Below are 20,494 nucleotides of genomic sequence, written 5' to 3'. Positions count from 1 at the left end.
ATACACTCCTCGTTACCAATTGTGTCTGGTTTCTAGTCTGGACATGGAGTGTGGGTGTGCAGTGTAGTATTTGGGTAACACTCCATAAGAAATAGACTTTTCTACTAATAATTTGCTGTTAATAAACCTGTTGGTTGGTGCTTGCCCAGGGTTTGTTATTTGTGGGCTAAATTTCTCCAGACTACCTCACTGGGACAGGTCAAAGTGTAAAATCCTCCCTGCAGTGACTCTTGGTCTTCAAGTGTGACCAATGATGGCTCCACTGATGCAGATGATACACACACCTAGCCTACAGCACCCAAAGTTGTACACTGCTCCAGAACTAAAGCCCAGACGTGGTGCGCTCAGATGTTTCACAAAGCTCCACTCCTGATGGAAGCAGCAAAGAAGCAATATGCTGGCTGTCAGGAGCATGCTGGGCCCAGCAGCAGCTCCTCTGCCCCTGTGCTGCACCCTCCACAGACACCCCCCACAGCCCTAAGGTCAAAAGTTTGCAGGAACATCTGCCATGCTTCCTACTGGGGACAAATCAGGGCAAAAACAGGGGTTCAAACCCAGATGTGCTTTATTAGTTATGTAGTACCATGGTATGTGCCAGGGAAGGAAAAGGTCAGCCTGTGTGCGTGCAACAGGGGTGCAAGTGCCACACGTCTCCCCATGCAGCAGGGTGGGAAAACCATTCACCTTGTGGAAGGGAGCTTGCCAACATTGACAGCTCTGCTTTTTGCATGCCTTTCACCATTCAAGAGTCATCTGCACACCTCCAGGAGCTTTTTGACTTTGCCTCTGTCCGATTTTGTACCTCCCCAGTGTTCAAAGCATGCAGCAAACCTATCACAGCAAAGACAGATTCACCTTCAGAGGGGGAATAGTGTTACACCACCATCTCCTCTTGAGGCTGTCTGACCCACCAGCAGCCCCAACTCACCACTCCCCTAGGTCACACGCGCTCACCTTCATGTGTCCAAACAAACCTCCAGGCTCCAATAAAGGGGACCATCATCTCCAACTCCCTTGTAATAGTTTTTAAAACATTATAGATGGATAAACAGACACCACCTTTAAGACCATTGCACATTTGTTCTTTTTAACAAGAGATCATTAACCTTGTTTTAAAAATACACAGGTTGGAAGGCAGTGGTTTGAGCATTGTATTACTGTTTGGCTACATGCACTGCCCTTGGTGCCAGCAGTTTACATCCTATCAAGGATTTAAGCTCTTCTGGGATTATGGCAAGGTTTTCATGATGGCTGAAAGCAAGGGTCACTCCAAGTAATTACTGTGGCTGCCCCCAAGGACACAAGCAGCAGAAATGATTTATAACCATTGGCACCACAGCTCCCTGAGGTGCCAGGGAACAAGACAGACTGAAGCAATGGTAATGGGATACCTGCAGTATTTCTAGGCGTCCTGCTCTCAGCAGCTAAAGCCCTCATAGCAGGGCTCTCTAGGAAGCTTCAAGCCAAGAGGAAGGCACAGAGAAAGAAAAAATAAAGTAATTTTGCAATACTCCATTTCCATCACTGCTGTTGCAAGCCACTTTTTGGATGTGGAGGGTAGAAGTCTGCTAGGTGGTAACAGGATGCAAAGGGTATTCTTGCCAAGGGTATTTAAAGACTCAGGAGGCAGGCTTGCATACCTGTAATGTATTTGCACTGGGATGAACAGGCCACAGCAGCAGCACACAAAGAGGCTCCAGTAAAATTTCCAAAAATGTTTCCAACATTAAAATATTCTCTTCATCATGTTATTATTTCAGAAGTAGTAAATGAACCCCCAAGTTTTAGGGTGAAATCTTGGCCTAAGCAAAATCTATAGGAGCTTTTCCCTTTGGTTTCTCTAGGACATCCTCATATTTTCACATGGAAGCTCAGGAAGAGCCCGGTTTTAAAACTTAATTTTAACTACAATACTATTAATTTCCTAGAGCTGGGAGGGCCAAGAAATCTGATGACAATAAACCACCTCAAACAATCAATCAATGCGCTATCTGTCTGCCTTGTTAGGTCTTCCCTACACCTCTCCGTATTAAAAAATAATATTATGGATCATGGTACATCATCATTAGGTGAGCCTTAAGCACTTGAAAGTTCCAAAATAAAGGTCTTTTTCCATTTTTAATGGGATCGCTCCAGTTTACTCGAAGTTTTTATCCAGGCTTCTCACTGTGTCTGTGCAGACATTACAAGGGCACCATTAAGAGGAAACCAGCAAACAAAGGCAAAGCAAACCCCACTCAGACCTGGAGCAGCCATGCCACAGAAGGGGAAAAACGGCAGCTCTAGTTTTGTCTCTACCTGACTTATTCAGTGACAAATATGTTTCATGACTAATTATCCACTGAAATCTGTCTTAGAGAGCCAAAGCTTTCCACGGTTGTTTTGCAGGAGAGACGGAAAACAGAAAGACCACAATATTTCAGGATTATTTCCCCGCCTTTTAACTTTGGAAGTTCAGCGGCTCCGTTTGCAGCCCGACACTACGACCAGGCATTTTTTGACATTTTTCGTTACTCCTGAAAGTCACTAGATGGCAGCAAGAAGCTACACTTGGCAGCCTGACGGGCCGCTTCCCATCTAGGGTTCTCAGTTTCCCCCAGCCCGCGGGCAGCCTCCGCCCCTGGAGGCTGAGAGCCAACTTTACCCTGGGGTATTAATCCCTTTTGCTGGGGAGACCAGGCCCTTGGGGTACAGCTTGCTGCCCACCACAGTCCAGCAGCCTTACAAACACAATAGCATCCTTCATGCACAGTGAGATCAAATAGATTGAGCCCAAAACCTTACAAGTTTCACAGGGCAGGCAAGTGTCGCCTCTCCAATTAGTTGAAGGGCTGTTTCCATTTCCAAATTACTCTTTCTGCCCTTCTTATCCCCTCTGCCCACATCACTTCTTGCTTTCCTAACAGTAAATATTGTGCATCCAAGTGGTGGAGAGGGATCTGCTGGAAGAGCCTTCAGCCACCTGTATCTCCAGCCCATCCCACATCAGGACCTCCAGTAGGAAATACCTCCTCAGAGCATCCTTCCACTGCCTGTCCCTGTTTTTTTTAGTAGATGCTTTCTCAAGCCGCATGTAGAGACAGCACGGGTCATACATAGTATAAGTCAGAAGAGCACTCTGTGCTTTCTGCAAACCTTCCCCAACCCAGACCCTTTCCAAGGCCCTTCAGCCTCCCCTCAGCCATAAGGCACTTTCTCCATTGCTTTCCCTCCAACAGGGCTGTCTTCTCCCAATGATAATTTTGGTAAGCGTTTCAGAGTTTTTTCCCCACACACTCACTTCTCCTTCAGCTCAAAAGGCCTCTATTTCTTTCACCAGCCTCTTTTACTTTATTTTCTGTTAGGGTCACCTCTTTCCCTTTATAGGTCTCTACTGATTTGCATGATAGAATTGCCTCCTCCTTCCACAGCTCATCCCTTCATCCTGACATACCTACAGAGATGCCCTCCTCACCTGCCTGATGGGGTGGAAGGCCAGAGGAGAGAACAAAACTGGAATAACCTATTGGTTTTGTTTCACTGTGTTTTCAGTATTTGCTTACAGGCCACAGACACCTCTTGTCACCTGCCTGGCCATGCATTATGTATCATTTCTCCACACAATATCCCATAACAGCTCTTCTCAAAAGGCAGGAGGGTCACCACAGCACAGCAAGCCTTCCCATACATTCCACCTTCACCAACATGGTGGGTGCCTCCTATCCAGGCATGGAAATAGCAACAAGGAGTAGGCTGTTTAAAATTTATGACAATGGACTCAAAATCTCCTGTGGCACAAGAATTAGGAGCAGTGAGGCTGCTCACAGGTTTGCTTTCCCCAGCTTTATTTCCCACATACAGGCACCCAGCTGTGCAGCCTCTCAAACCATTAGCAAGCCCCTTGGAGCAATGAAAACCACTGGTTACTTTTAGAGATTATTTTAAGGTCCTCCAAGTGCTGCCAAAGAGAAGCTGAGGAGGTTGTGCTGGGGTACAGCATCATCTGTCATGCTCCATTTTTAAGCTTGTCCTTTGGGTAAAGGTGACAGGACAGGATTGAGGTGAATCCTCAGTCTACAGCAGCACAGTGCTTATGTTCATGCAACAATATAAAACATATATCCCCTGTATTCACTTCTGCAAGATGCCTGCCTCTTCCTGAGGGGCCCCAAACCTGCTAGCACCAACCTTGAATATCCCCCTGTACTCAGCCACAGAAAGTAAACAGAAACACAGGAATCAGTTATTCCCCCAGTCTCATATCCATAATACCCACCCTGCAAATCCCTTACCAGCAGTAGGGGATATGACGAACATATCTTACCTGAGAAAGGATAAGATTTGATGGACAGCAAAAATTCAAGTTCCAATTCCCCTTTGACACCACTGTCTCTAGCATCTTGTACACCTAACCCACCTTTTATGTCCTCAACACCTAACTCCTGACACTTATGCTAAAGGAGCCCACATCTGAGGAAACCCTGCATCTTATCTCCCCCCACAGCCTGCTTTGCCACAAGTGCCCGGTGCAGGAACCAGCGTCCACACCAGCATCCTTCTGCAGACAGGACACACCTGTGCAGGGCTGGGGTGTTAGTGGGGAGGGTCAGCATCTCTGAGCTAGAGTCCCAATCCCATGGCAGGTGGTGAGCACGTGAGAGCTGTCAGTGCTGCCAACAGGCTGAAATATTCAGAGGTGATTTTGCCAGACCTGTACTTTGTACCTTAAAGCTCCACAGGCTTGGCCAGCTAACTCAGCTTCCCACCTCCCTTCTTCGCTAATGCTAATGCTGCCCAGATCCCTTTCTTCACTGCACTAGATTTCTAAAAACTTGCAGGGAATACAGTAAAGTGAAAAGAGGGAGTTCTTTCATACTGTTTACATGTACTTCTCCACCTCCTCGTTAAGGTTGCTTTCCCTCCCTCTGGTAAAGCTGCTCCTTCAAAACATGTTCTAGGGCCTTTGATGGCTCACCCAGCCACAGCTGGTCTGCTGCTGTGCCCCTCACTTTGGTATATTCACATGATCCTGTTGAGACAGAGCCCCATTTCCCTCATGGGCTGTGATTTCACCCATCTGATCTCTTCCTAGCATTGAGACCAATCTGCTGCAGCACAACTCCACTGATATTTGCACCATGTTTGCTGGCAGTAACCAGCCTTCAGCCACATCAAGCTTTCCTATCTGATCCAACGGCAGCCCCAGGGAGCCCTCATGGGCAGCAGAAGGGAGACACTGGCATTTCCAGACCTTTTGGAGCCCACGCGAAGAATAAAATTAAGCTTTTAGCAGGAAAAGTGTAACTCCATTTTTCTGGTGCCTATGCAGAGATAAATAGGTATCAGTTTTCTAAAAGGTGAAGTACTGGCTACCTTCATCAGCGCAATTTAGCAGCTGCTGGGAAGGTCAGTGCCCAGCCCTCACCACGGTGGCTGCTCCTCCAGTTACAGAGCACTCATGCAGATTTGGCTTTAAAATGGTGCTTGGCCAAAACCTCCAGGATAGTTTTCTGCTCTGCCCTGCCAGGAAGACAGCTGCCTGGCAGAGGGGCAAGATCATCAGCAATTCCCCTTAACCCTACCCCTTGCCTTGGGTCACGCCTGTAGAAAGGGGAAAACAGCAAAGAAAAGTCCCCAGAGAGCCCTTAAGCACAAAAGGGAAAGCCAGGTTATTTCCATACTTGTAAATGCTCTGTTCCTGCTAGTAATAGTGAAAATTCCCATACAGAGAAATGCCTGAAATATTTCATAGACATCCTTTAACTTCAGCAAAGAGGAATGAACTGTTTTGCTCCCACAGAGCCTCACACACCACAGCTGAAGTGCATAGCAATCCACAGCAAAACCCTTATCTCAGTTAATGTGAAGGTGCATCACCCCAGCAACTTAAACCATGTTTGGACACGTCAGACATTATGGCATTTGAAGAATGCAACCTACTTCCACCGGCTGAATTTGCTCCTATCTCCAGAGAATTGCCCACTGCAGCGCAGCCAGGGACAGGAGCAGAAGTTGCACTCAGCTATGCTGCAAATCAGCATTTAACCTTCCCATCACTGGAAAGGGGACCTTGCTACCACTGAATCCGTGTAGGGCCAAGCTTCTTGAGTTTATGCCATTTCTATTCCCACCCTTGCTAAAGACCAGGGAACAGAGAATTGGACGCCGTCTGGCAGCTCAGATGGCCCCATCCCCTCCTGACCTTCTCTTCCTAGGCATGGTAAGTGGGCGCTTGGTGAGCCAGAGGCCATGGGCTGCCCCATTAACTAGGCAGGAAGCCTACACATAGGCATGCTTCCAGTCCCTTTGCAACCCATGTAAGACCCCTGTACTCACTGTGGACATGGCCCAGATGTGCCTAAGTGCAAGACCATGGTGGGACTGCACCTCTGAGAAAGGGTGTCCTGCTTTCTGGAGCAGGGACATGGCTCTGTCCAGTGACTCAGCTTCACGCCTCCTTGAGGCCCCATGAGAGGCCTTTAGGAAGCAAGGGAGGAGAATGGGGAGGGACAAGGACATTAACATAACTTCCCATGATTCTGCAAGGATTCACAACAAAGATGCTCAAGCCAGGTGCCTACAAGTCTTATGTGGCTGAAGGTGTCCAGTGACCAGGACTCCCCTCTGCTGGGTCAACTCAAGCAAGCTGTACCCACCTGAAGCCTCAAGACAGGCTCTAAAAATTTCCCTGAAGAGGTTGGAGAAGGGGAAAAAGATTAGACACTGATGCCTAAGATGTCAACACAGGGCTCTGGCCCACCCCTGTGCTAGATTCACAAAACAAAAGGCAAAGGCCCACCCTTGGAGAGGGAGACATCCCATGACATCAGGGCAGAAGGGATACCTGTACCAATCTTGTGCCCTGTGGAGCCTAACCAACACCCAGCTCAGCAACACCTGTAGTTCTCCATGGGGTAATACATGCCGTAGTGTCTATCATCTGCCAATCACTGAGCTACCACTTTGAGAGACCCACCTCTCAGACACTCAACACCCACCTCCAAAGTCCAGAATCACCTCCAATTCCTCCAGGAGCAGAAAAAAAGTCTGTCAGTGTGCCCACACCAACTATTTCCCAGCAGAAACTGGGCAACATTCAAGGAAAAACAGCTAAATCACTTTGTGAAATCCGCTTGCCACAATCCTGCACTGGTTTTTTGCCTTTGAGTCAGACCATTATAACCTGCTTTTTATTTCTTGGGCCCTATCTTGTCTGTCTACCCGTGTCATCCCTCCTTTAGAAGCCGCTTCCATGCCATGATGTAGGCAGGAGTTTCAGAGCAAGGAGAACAGCCAGCAATCAATACCTTTGACACTGCAGCATTTCTGGCAGCTCCATCACTTCCCAAGAGCATAGATGATGTAGCATGACCTGTGATAACCACAATGGCGGGTATGACTGAGTAGGAGATGCGTTAGAAGTACAAGACAAATCTCTGACGCTCATCACTGTTTCTTCCTTGCTCACCCTTTTCCCTTCCTGTACTTTCTCCACTGCACAAAGCTCTAGTGAGCAGTTGCTGATCCTGTGCTGCCGCTGCTCCTCTCTCACACAGACACTCCATGATCCTCAGGGGTGCAAGCAAGGTGGTAGGTTGCATCTCACCTCAGGGGTATCTGCATTTGACCCTCAGTATTACCAGCCAATACCAGAGATGCATCAAATGGCACCCATGGATTTACTGTGGGCACCACAACAGTAAGTGGCAGAATTCAACATCTGATGCAGTATTTGGTTTTCCTTTTCTCTCTTTCCCAGCTTGGTCTTGCACATATTTCCCCCACTGCTTTCCCAAAGCACATGATACAAGTGAAACACAAAGAATACAGCACGAAACAGGGCAAGTGGTTTCTGGTTAAACCCTGTTTAAAAATAAATGGTATCTTTCCTTTTAGTACATTAGCATCTTTTCTTTTTAAATCTGGGGAGGGAACTATAATATATATGCTGCTTGATGCAGTCCCCAGGATATAAAGGAGTCTCTCCTCCATGTCCTGCCAGGCCATGGGGACACTGCAGCCTAGCAGCAGCTCCAGCTGGTCCACATTAGTGCCAGCTTTACAGGATGTGCTGGTTTTGGCTGAGAAGGGGTTAATTCTCCTCAGTGTGGGGGTCGGCTACCTTTCCAGCTTCCCGCGCTCTGCCGCGTGGCGGGGGGGGCTGGGAGGGGCAGGGCCATGGTGGGGGCGGCTGACCCCGACTGGCCAATGGCAGGTTCATTCCATACCATGTGACACCATGACCAATATATTGAGGTGGGGGCAGTTGCAGCGAGGGCGGAGGCGGCGCGGCGTCGGGTCAGAGGGCGGCGATCGGCTGCGGCGCGGGCAGTTTGTTCCGGCGGTTCGTTCCCCCTCTCCCCTCCCTTCCTCCCACCCCCCCGGGGCTTTGCGCCTCTCGTTGTTCTCCTTTACATTGCATTTCTACTGTTGTTTTCTTTTAATTCTCGTTGTTCTCCTTTACATTGCATTTCTACTGTTGTTTTCTTTTAATTTTAATTATTAAACTGTTCTTATCCCAACCCACGAGCGTTACCCTCCTGATTCTCTCCCCCATCTACCGGTGGGGGAGTGAGCGAGCGACTGTGTGGGGCTGAGCTGCCGCTAAACCACGACAGTCTTTTTGGCGCCCAACGTGGGGCTCAAGGGTTGGAGATAATAACAGCTGCTGGTCACAGCACCATGTTGTCCTTTTTGCAGTTGGTGTTACAGATTGGTGTTGGTTTGTTGAGTCTGCTGTGTTCTGCTGTGATCAGTAACGTTTTGCCTACAAGATTTGTTATACAAACACTCGTTTTCAGCTTTATCTGGTATTTGGGGTTTTTGCTGAAACCGTTACTGTACTTTGGATACCACCTTGTTGAGGCAATTAGCAATTATACCTCCTCCTCGGAGAGATTTTATATGGAGGAAATACAGAATAATACCTTTGCAACTTTGTTCTATGATGTCTGTGCCTTTGTTACAACAACGTCTTTGTATCTTGAACATCCTTGGGTGGTTAAGGTGCACTTATTGTTAGTTTTTGGGCAGGTTGTTTTGGTTTTGACTAAGCAACTTAAGAATATCACCCAGAAATCTGCCCCGAGGCTTGATAGTTACGAGTGGCAGGGCATGTGGGACAGCATGGGCAAATACCTAGGGCAGTGGGCACCCCCAGTGTTTTGGAGTTTCACCCCTGAACAAGTGCAGAATCCTAAAAAACTAGTAGAATATTTGGAGAAAGTATGTTGTTACGCTGGGAACTCCAGAGAGACACAGATAACTGCAACATGCTGGGGTCTGGCCCATGCATACCGAGCCCTGCTCAACAGCATTCAGTGCCCCCAGGGGGAAGAGAATGTCTCTGGATTGAAATGCAAAGTGACTGGCGCTGTAGACAATCCAGCCCGGACGACAGGCACTGCAGCCACTCAAACCCCCACAACAAGTACCAGAGCTAGCTCAGAAAATAAACCCGTACCAGTATCAGTTGCCCCCATACACAAGACAAAATATTGGAAGCGGACATCAACTCGTTTAGAACGGGATGATGAAGAACCAGGGCCATCGCGGGGAGAGGAGGGAGAAGTAATAAATGAAATAGAGACCACCCGATCCCTGTCCTTAAGCGAGTTGCGAGATATGCGAAAAGATTATAGCCGTCGTTCAGGTGAGCACATTGTCACCTGGCTGCTCCGATGCTGGGATAATGGGGCCAGTAGCCTGGAACTAGAGGGAAAAGAAGCCAAACAATTGGGATCCCTTTCTGGGGAAGGGGGCGTTGACAAAGCAATAGGAAAAAAGCCACAAGCCCTCAGCCTCTGGAGGCGACTCCTGTCTGGAGTGAAGGAAAGGTATCCCTTTAAAGAAGATGTTACATATCGCCCAGGAAAATGGACAACTATGGAGAAAGGCATCCAGTATCTAAGGGAATTAGCTGTGTTTGAGGTGATTTATGGTGACCTGGATGATCAACGGTCATCCAAAGATCCAGATGAAGCCGAGTGCACACGACCCATGTGGCGGAAGTTTGTACGGAGCGCACCATCTTCGCATGCAAACTCATTGGCAGTGATGTCCTGGAAAGATGACGAGACACCAACGGTGGCAGAGGTGATAGATAGACTCCGAGATTACGACACAAATATCTCTTCCTCGCTTGTCTCTGCTGTGGAGAAACTATCCCAAGAGGTCCAGCAACTCAAAGAAGATCTGTCCTACTCCCCACCTCGACAGAGCAGTGTCTCAGCTGTTAGGAATAAGCGTCCTTTGGCTCAAAGAAGGGGATACACACCACGGGCCACCCTATGGTTCTACCTGCGTGACCACGGAGAGGACATGATGAGGTGGGATGGCAAGCCTACCTCGACCCTACAGGCACGAGTGCATGAACTGCAAGGAAGAACAGTCACTCAGGGGGGCTCTTCCAGGAAAGCTGCTGCTCCAATTTCCAGTGAACAAGTCCCCAGACAGAGGAGTAGAAGCGCAGATTTTATTTCTAAGTGTAATAGAGGGACTCCTGATTCACATTTGCAGGAAGTGAGTTGTGACTGCCATGATCAGGACTAGAGGGGCCCTGCCTCCAGCCGGGTGGAGGAAAGGGATAACCGGGCTTACTGGACTGTGTGGATCCGATGGCCTGGCACGTCCGACCCACAGGAGTATAAAGCTTTAGTGGACACCGGCGCACAGTGCACCTTAATGCCATCGAACTATATAGGGGCAGAACCCATCAGCATTGCTGGAGTGACAGGGGGATCCCAAGAGCTAACTGTATTGGAGGCCGAAGTGAGCCTAACTGGCAATGAGTGGCAGAAGCACCCCATTGTGACTGGCCCAGAGGCTCCGTGCATCCTTGGCATAGACTACCTCAGGAAAGGGTATTTCAAGGACCCAAAAGGTTACAAGTGGGCTTTTGGTGTAGCTGCCTTGGAGACGGAGGAAACTGAACAGCTGTCTACCTTGCCCGGTCTCTCAAAGGACCCTTCTGTGGTGGGGTTGCTGAAGGTCAAAGAACAACAGGTGCCAATCGCCACCACAACAGTGCACCGGCGGCAATATCGCACCAACAGAGACTCTCTGATCCCCATCCATAAACTCATTCACCAACTGAGGAGCCAAGGAGTCATCAGTAAGACCCACTCACCCTTTAACAGTCCCATATGGCCAGTCCGGAAGTCCAATGGAGAGTGGAGACTAACAGTAGACTATCGTGGCCTGAATGAAGTCACTCCACCGTTGAGTGCTGCCGTGCCAGACATGCTAGAACTTCAATACGAACTGGAGTCAAAGGCGGCCAAGTGGTATGCCACAATTGATATTGCTAATGCATTCTTCTCAATCCCTCTGGCAGCAGAGTGCAGGCCACAGTTTGCTTTCACATGGAGGGGCGTCCAGTATACCTGGAATCGACTGCCCCAGGGGTGGAAACACAGTCCTACCATTTGCCATGGACTGATTCAGACTGTACTGGAACAGGGAGAAGCTCCAGAACACCTTCAGTACATTGATGACATCATTGTGTGGGGCAGCACAGCGGAAGAAGTTTTTGAGAAAGGAGAGAAAATAGTCCAAATCCTTCTGAAAGCTGGTTTTGCCATAAAACAAAGTAAGGTGAAGGGACCTGCACGAGAAATCCAGTTCTTAGGAATCAAATGGCAAGATGGTCGTCGTCATATTCCAATGGATGTGATCAACAAAATAGCAGCCATGTCTCCACCAACTAGCAAAAAGGAAACACAAGCTTTCTTGGGCGTTGTGGGTTTTTGGAGAATGCATATTCCAAATTACAGTCTGATTGTAAGCCCTCTCTATCAAGTGACCCGGAAAAAGAATGATTTCAAATGGGGCCCTGAGCAACGACAAGCCTTTGAACAGATTAAACGAGAAATAGTCCATGCAGTAGCTCTTGGGCCAGTCCGGGCAGGACAGGATGTAAAAAATGTGCTCTACACTGCAGCCGGGGAGAATGGCCCTACCTGGAGCCTCTGGCAGAAAGCACCAGGGGAGACCCGGGGTCGACCCCTAGGGTTTTGGAGTCGGGGATACAGAGGGTCCGAAGCCCGCTATACTCCAACTGAAAAAGAGATATTGGCAGCATATGAAGGGGTTCGAGCTGCTTCAGAAGTGGTTGGTACTGAAGCACAGTTGCTCCTGGCACCCCGACTGCCAGTGCTGGGCTGGATGTTCAAAGGAAACATCCCCTCTACACACCATGCAACTGATGCTACGTGGAGTAAATGGGTTGCACTGATCACCCAGCGGGCTCGAGTAGGAAACCCCAGTCGCCCAGGAATCTTGGAAGTGATTATGGACTGGCCAGAAGGCAAAGATTTTGGATTATCACCAGAGGAGGAGGTGACACGTGCTGAAGAAGCCCCACTGTATAACCAACTGCCAGAAAATGAGAAGCAATACGCCCTGTTCACTGATGGGTCCTGTCGCCTTGTGGGAAAGCACCGGAGATGGAAGGCTGCTGTATGGAGTCCTACACGACAAGTAGCAGAAACTGCTGAAGGAGAAGGTGAATCGAGCCAGTTTGCAGAGGTAAAGGCCATCCAGCTGGCCTTAGACATCGCTGAACGGGAAAAGTGGCCAGTGCTCTATCTCTATACTGACTCCTGGATGGTGGCAAATGCCTTGTGGGGCTGGCTGCAGCAATGGAAGCAAAGCAACTGGCAGCGCAGAGGCAAACCCATCTGGGCTGCCGCACTGTGGCAAGATATTGCTGCCCGGGTAGAGAACCTGGTTGTAAAGGTACGTCATGTGGATGCTCACGTCCCCAAGAGTCGGGCCACTGAAGAACATCGGAACAACCAGCAGGTGGATCAGGCTGCCAAGATTGAAGTGGCTGAGGTGGATCTGGACTGGCAGCATAAGGGTGAACTATTTCTAGCTCGGTGGGCCCATGACACCTCAGGTCATCAAGGGAGAGATGCAACATACAGGTGGGCTCGTGATCGAGGGGTGGACTTGACCATGGATATTATTGCACAGGTTATCCACGAATGTGACACATGCGCTGCAATCAAGCAAGCGAAGCGGGTAAAGCCTCTGTGGTATGGGGGACGATGGCTGAAATATAACTATGGGGAGGCCTGGCAAATTGACTATATCACACTCCCACAGACCCGCCAAGGCAAGCGCCATGTGCTTACAATGGTAGAAACAACGACTGGCTGGCTGGAAACATATCCTGTCCCCCACGCCACTGCCCGGAACACTATCCTGGGCCTTGAGAAACAAGTCCTGTGGCGACATGGCACCCCAGAGAGAATTGAGTCAGACAACGGGACTCATTTCCGAAATAGCCTCATAGACACCTGGGCCAAAGAGCATGGCATTGAGTGGGTGTATCACATCCCCTATCACGCACCAGCCTCTGGGAAAATTGAACGGTACAATGGACTGTTAAAAACTACACTGAGAGCAATGGGGGGTGGAACATTCAAGCACTGGGATACACATTTAGCAAAAGCCACGTGGTTAGTCAACACGAGGGGATCTGCCAACCGAGCTGGCCCTGCCCAGTCAGAATCCTTACGTACTGTGGAAGGGGATAGAGTCCCTGTAGTGCACACAAAAAGTATGCTGGGCAAAACAGTCTGGGTTCTTCCTGCCTCCGGCAAAGGCAAACCCATTCGTGGGATTGCTTTTGCTCGAGGACCTGGGTGCACTTGGTGGGTGATGCGGGAGGATGGAGAAATCCGATGTGTGCCTCAAGGGGATTTGATTTTGGGTGAAAACAGTCAATGAACTGCATGGCACAATGTGAACTGCTATATAATACTGTGTGTCACCTCTGTGTTGTACCAATGATATCAGAGTACGAGCCTCCCAACCCATGGAAGATCAACTATGAAACAAGCTGTGCAGCAGTGATGGAACGATGACTGACTCGGTATGCAGCGACCCAGCGCCACACACCATCTCTCCCACCCGGAAAGACTGATACAACAGATGGAGCCCAGAGTCATGGACTGGATGAACTCAATGGACATTTTTAATGGACATTGTACAGGGAAGGTCCATGAACTAAGGGAATGATGTCTGTGTATTATGTTAAAGGATGGGAAGGGGAGGGGTGGTGGTTGGTATGGTTGTATTGCATCATATGGGACCTGGGCATGGTGTAAATGGTATGGAATAAGGGGTGGAGAATGTGCTGGTTTTGGCTGAGAAGGGGTTAATTCTCCTCAGTGTGGGGGTCGGCTACCTTTCCAGCTTCCCGCGCTCTGCCGCGTGGCGGGGGGGGCTGGGAGGGGCAGGGCCATGGTGGGGGCGGCTGACCCCGACTGGCCAATGGCAGGTTCATTCCATACCATGTGACACCATGACCAATATATTGAGGTGGGGGCAGTTGCAGCGAGGGCGGAGGCGGCGCGGCGTCGGGTCAGAGGGCGGCGATCGGCTGCGGCGCGGGCAGTTTGTTCCGGCGGTTCGTTCCCCCTCTCCCCTCCCTTCCTCCCACCCCCCCGGGGCTTTGCGCCTCTCGTTGTTCTCCTTTACATTGCATTTCTACTGTTGTTTTCTTTTAATTCTCGTTGTTCTCCTTTACATTGCATTTCTACTGTTGTTTTCTTTTAATTTTAATTATTAAACTGTTCTTATCCCAACCCACGAGCGTTACCCTCCTGATTCTCTCCCCCATCTACCGGTGGGGGAGTGAGCGAGCGACTGTGTGGGGCTGAGCTGCCGCTAAACCACGACACAGGAACTTTTGGATGTGCAAAATCCAGTAACAAGAGGCAGAGGACACAACTTCAGCCAAAGCCATTCGGTCATTTCAAAGAACGAGTCGGGCGTGGGTGGAAAACACGATTTGCAAAAAACAAAATAAACTTCATCCTCCCCCAGCAAAGCAACATCGTTTGTAGTCCCAGGCCCTTACTGCCCCCAGGCTTTTCCAGGCCTTAGATGGCTGCCGTCTATTGTAGCCTCACATATGTTGAGGTGCAATTATTTCTGGGAAGAAACCAGTCACCTCAGGTGTTCCAAGAACATAATGTACATATAAATAAATAGCTAGATAATGACAATTATATAAAATGATACTCTGTGATTGTATAACAATAACTTGTAAATAATGGTGTTTATAATAACACCTCCATTGCTGAGGCCATAAGTAGTCCTGTTTGCCACTGGTGCTAATCCTTTCCATGTGACCTCATGACAGTTACAGACAGACTGACACAAAACCCCACGTCTGAGAGCAACTTGCCTTCCCAGAGGAGTGGACGAGGGGAGTGTCACAGAATACTTTGCTGCTACCATGCAAATCAGTTCAGGGGCAGGGAGAGGTGAGCCATAGGCATACCTCCCTACCAGGGCATGTAGCTGTGTGTCTGTGCCAGGAGCGACGACACACATCTTCCTACAGGGCACCATCACAGCCTGTGCTGGGGAAGCCACAGGGGACACTTACTGCTGTACTACCTCCCCAGCCTGCACAGCCTCCAGGGTCTGCTGGAGTTACTCAGGAGTGAAACAAAACAGTCCTTCATTATCTCTTGTTTACATAGCAAAGCCACTATTAGCCTTCCCTTGATTTTTAACTGGAAGGCTGGATCTGGCCATGTGTTAGTAGCATCCAAAAATGCAGCAGCACAGGACCAGGAGACACAAGGTGCTTGGGAAGGGAGAGGGGGACCAGCCCCCACCCCCTCAGGCAGCACCAGCAATGGGCAAGGCTGCTGGAGGGAAGCAGGCATGCAACCCAGCAGCCTCTGTGCTGCCACATTACAGGGCTTTTCTCCTGCAGAGTTACTGTCCCACAGAAGTTTACACATGGTCACAAACTTGGCACAGACCACACTGGCTGCTGTGGGACACACACAAACATGTAACACTGAGCACAACCACAGACCCAGGCCTGAAGCTGTCCAAACCCAAGCTGCAGCTGGGAAGAGTGACCAGAATGCTCAGAGGGATTATGAGCCACCAGAAGTTTAGAATTAGGATTTTGCTTTTAATTAACTAAAACACATGCTCAATTCTTGCTAAGTCACCCCCTGTTGTTTACATACATGCTCTCTTCTTTGAATTATTTTTATTGATCCCATATGCTTCAGCTCTGGCAGCTGAGCTGAGCCATCTTATTAAAATTAACATAAAAATAACAGTCTTACACATTGCGCCCATGAATTTTTTTCTTACACATATATTCGCCTTTCCCTGCTTTGAATGCATTTTTCTTTCTTCCCTTCTCTGCAGTCATGTTTGTGTTTTCTCTGCAACATTCATCTCTATGGTTTCCAGGGGACTTTGGAAGGGCTTAGAGAAAGAGCCTTGCCCCACCAGGAGCTGCTGGGAAGCAGTTCTGAACAGAGCCCTGGAAGGCAGGAGAGATGCTGGGGTAGCAGCAGCCAGGCCTCCCCTTGGCCCCCAGACTTCCCTCCTCTTCTAGTCCCCACAGAGACACACTCTTTGTGAATTATCTTCCACATGCCCTGTTCACGTCCCCAGCCAGAGCCCAGGACATTGGGAAAAAACACCACAACCATGCTCATGCCCCTTGTGTTCAAGCATCTTCCCAAGCACCTCTGCAGCCTCAGACCCTTCCCTGCCTCTCTGCCTTCAGAGCGTCACCTCTCCCAGCCAACCCCAGCCCAACGTGCCCAGGGGAACAAGACATGGCCAGGAGCAGTGCAGCTGGTGCCAACAGTGCCCCATCACAGGAAGGCAGGTGCCAGCAGCAAGGAGCTCCTTGCACCCTGCAAGAGGAAAAGCATCAATGCAGGAGCATCAGCACATGCATCCAACATGAGTGTCAGGGTCTGGGTCACCTGCTAAGCCTCTTCCCCCGTGGGTAGGGAGCCAGTCCTCAGTTTCTCTCTAAACTGGACTCATTTTAAGCACACTGCTAGTTTTGCTGGCTCACATAGATAGGAAAAGGTCTTTGCTGGAAGAAAGTGCTCTTACATGGAAGGGAGAAGTGAAAGGAGCAAATTCATAACAAAATTCTCCTTTTATCTCACCATGGGAGGCCCCTGTCTGAGCTCTGTACAAGTGATGAGTGGGTCTCAGCTGAGCTCCTGTGCAGCAGCACACAAGACTACTTCGCAGGCCCTGCAAAGGAGGCACATTTACTACCTTGCACAGTGCTCAGGCAAAGCAGTCTTCTGAAGCAGCTGTACCAGCTGGGCCAGGTGCCAAATTCAAATAATCCTGAAGTGCTGCAAACATGCATCTCTTCCCTCAGCTGGCACTTTGCCAGTCCCCATCATGCCAGACCTCAGCGCTTCCCTGCCCTTGACCAGCCTCCTCACCGTGTTAGAGGACACAGCCACACTCACATAGCTCAGGGATGGCTTGAAAGGCAGGTGGAGGCGCACACTTCTCTATCTCCACAGGATTAACATGCTGAACCATAACATCAGACTTCATTTTTTGTGGCTGGCATAAGTGTTTCTGATCTGCAAACTGAGCAGGTTGTTCCCAGCAGGCACAAAAAAGAGCACCCCGGCCACTCCTGCCAGGGGAGCACAACAGAAAATCTGCTCCCCAAAGCAGAGATTAGGTTTTAACACCAACATGGAAGCACAATAACAACAGACAAGGTAAAACAGTAGGAGAAAAGCCTGGATAAGGGTAAGTGTCGGGGTCACTAGAGCTTAGATGCCAGCTAGAGACTCTCTACTTTGAAGCATCTTGAATTGAGGACTGGAGCCCCTGGCATCTCAGCTGTCCTTGCCAGGCCAGCTCAGCACCACTGCCATGCACTCACACCTGAACAGCCCAGATGCTGCATGGGCACTTCTGTCTGTAACAGCATAAATGTCTCTGACATTTGTTTGGAGAGAACAGGCAGAAGGACAACCGATCAGGATCAAAGTCTGTATGAGGGACCTGACATCAATGAAGTTACTGACCCACTTCAGTCCAAAAAAAGATTTATGGGATATCGCTTATCTTCATAAACATAAGTAGTAAGATGGTCATATTTACCAGATGAACTTTAATCAGGACACCTTTAGCTAACTAGTGAGCATCTTTTCCTCCAAAAGCTACATGCTATAACAGACTGAAGCTCCAGATTAGAGAAAACACACATATAGGAAACATTATACAGTTGCTGGGAGAGAAAGGAGAAAGTTTTTCTACAGCTACCCCAAGCCTCCACCCTGCCTACCAGAGTCCTCCCAGACCAGACCACATACTTGGGAGATGTAAGGTGATATGAAGAGGCAAGAGAGATCAAACAACCCACCACTCCCAAGAGCTCTCTGCTGGTTTCTGGGCCACCACAGCTATATCTGTCCCAGCTGCATGGGACTCAGGAATGGCTGAAGCCTAGAGCATCCCGACTGCCACTTTTAAACCATTGCCCCTGAGGAGTCACAGACTAATGATTGTACCAAAACTTACAGGTGACAGAGTCTGGAAGCCCCCGGGCCTCTCACATTTTAGTTGTTTATATTCATAGTCTGAGTAAAGCTAGTAGTTTCCTTTCCATTCTGATTACATTTAAAAAATGTCACTACCCCACTGTACTGCCACTAGCACTATGACACGACATACTTCAGCATACTTTGGTAGAAAACACACTGCAAGGCTTCTCCAGCTGAAAGGCCATCAGGAATAACATCCCTTCCAGGCAACAACTAAACACACAAAGTATTAGGTCAACAAAACTGAACAATATACCAGAAAAACAGATGAATTCCCCTCTCCCTGCAGTGCTGAGACCAGAGTGAGAGTTTAGTCAAACCTGAGCCCCTTCCAAGGCAGCAGATATCAATATAGGTCTTCCCATCACCTTTCCCACTGTCCCCTCTGCCTGAAGCTCCCAGGGACACCAGGGGGAAAAACTCTTAATGGGAATGGATACAATTAGACCCCCATCTCAGTCTCAACCAAACAAGGAGATGCTCAGACACACTCACATGGGGAAATCCAACAGTTCCCAAGTTCCCTACTACCTGTGGTGTCCAGGATGAGCAGCTGCTGGAGATAATGAGAGCCTGGTCCTTCTCACAACAGGCAGCAGCATAAACTGCTACAAGCATGTATACTCACCTGGGCTTAAATTCAATTTGTTAGCCAAGACCCAGAAAAACTCAATTACTTACTAGTTGGCCAGTCCTCGAGGCTTTCTCAAAGTCTGACATTTTGACACTAGCATGGATCTCAAGATGGCAAGACTGCCAAATTACCAACTGGGCCTGCTAATGGATTGTGCTAATAAAAGGAAGGATTTTTCATTGCCTTACTACATGGTACTACTATTGAAAAAAGACCAGGGGTCTCTTGCTCAGAGGCCCCATTCTAACCCTTCTGGGAAAACTTTCTGCAGCCTCAGTTTGAGAAGTCAGAGATCCTGCAATTTTACCTTTTTGCATAAAACATGGGGACACCTTTGAGCAGCTGTGGATGCTGGTTTGCTGCTCGCAAGCTCTCCCACCAAGCAGCTATTCCAGCATCTTCACTGAATTTTAAAGTGCACCTATTTCTAGGAGCACCACTTGCTAGCCCTGCTAAAGCTCAGGTTAGGGAAAGGAATGGCAAGTAAGAAATTACTTTTTTTGTTAAATATCACAGTAGAGATTTGCAGCCTTGAGTTTGCCTGTTGGACACCTGTGAGGTTCCATGTGGCAGTGGCTGGAGATGTCTCTCACTGCATAGGTGTTAACAAGCTGGGTTCTGGGCTGAGAAGGTCAGCCCGAGGGGTGCCATGCAAGAAATAAGCCATAGTACCAAATAGAAAGTGTTTGCTCTGAAAAGAATTATTTTGTATGTGGTTTGGGGATTTTTTTGGTTTATTTTTTAAATACAGATCTGGAAAGCTCTGTAGAAACACAAGGCTTTTTGCTATCATTTTCAGTGACTTCTGGTTTCCAAAAAGTGTTTTCAGACTGGAAGGGCTGTAGAGCTTGAAACGGAAAGGAGCCACCCCACAGGCACCAGTCTCAAAGGCCACTGGAAAACGTACTTGCAAGGGCAATCCTTCTCCAAGGCCATCCATGCCTACAGAGGAGGAAACATCCCCAGGAGTCACAAGCCCTGTGGAGAAGCATGACAGAACGATTATAGGGTGGGCAGCATCACCCACAGGGTCACCCTGGAGCAAAAATGTCGACCTGCTTGCTGAGAGACCAAAGGAGGTGTTTTACGAGGGTGACGTGGGTGGTGTTTGTCAAACTAGAAGGATGGATCAGGCTGAGGGTAGTGTTTAAGGCAGCACTCGCCCCCGTGCAGAAGGGGGGTGTGGGCATGGGGGGGTGGATGGCTGTTATTCACTTAGAGTTTAAGAAGGTAAATGGTAATTTTTTGTAACCTCCAAAACATGAGGAGTTTAAAATCCAGGGATTTTGTTACAAATAACCGTGAAATGAAAGGCTATTGAAGAAAGCTACTCTGTGTGACAAGTACAGGAACTGGGAGAAGAATTGCACATTGAAGCTGAGATCAAATCAAATTTGAAGAAACTGACTTTTCCTTTCTCCCCCCAAAACAGGTCAGAAGACCTTTGGGTTGGCAGGAGTAGCGGCGAGTGCCAGTTCTCCACACACATCAAAAGAGTGAACTGAAAGTG

The sequence above is a fragment of the Phalacrocorax carbo genome, chromosome 2 (genome assembly GCF_963921805.1).
Source record: "Phalacrocorax carbo chromosome 2, bPhaCar2.1, whole genome shotgun sequence".
Taxonomy (NCBI): Eukaryota; Metazoa; Chordata; class Aves; order Suliformes; family Phalacrocoracidae; genus Phalacrocorax; species Phalacrocorax carbo.
The sequence above is the reverse complement of the archived record's forward strand: the minus strand, read 5'-3'. Positions refer to the sequence as shown.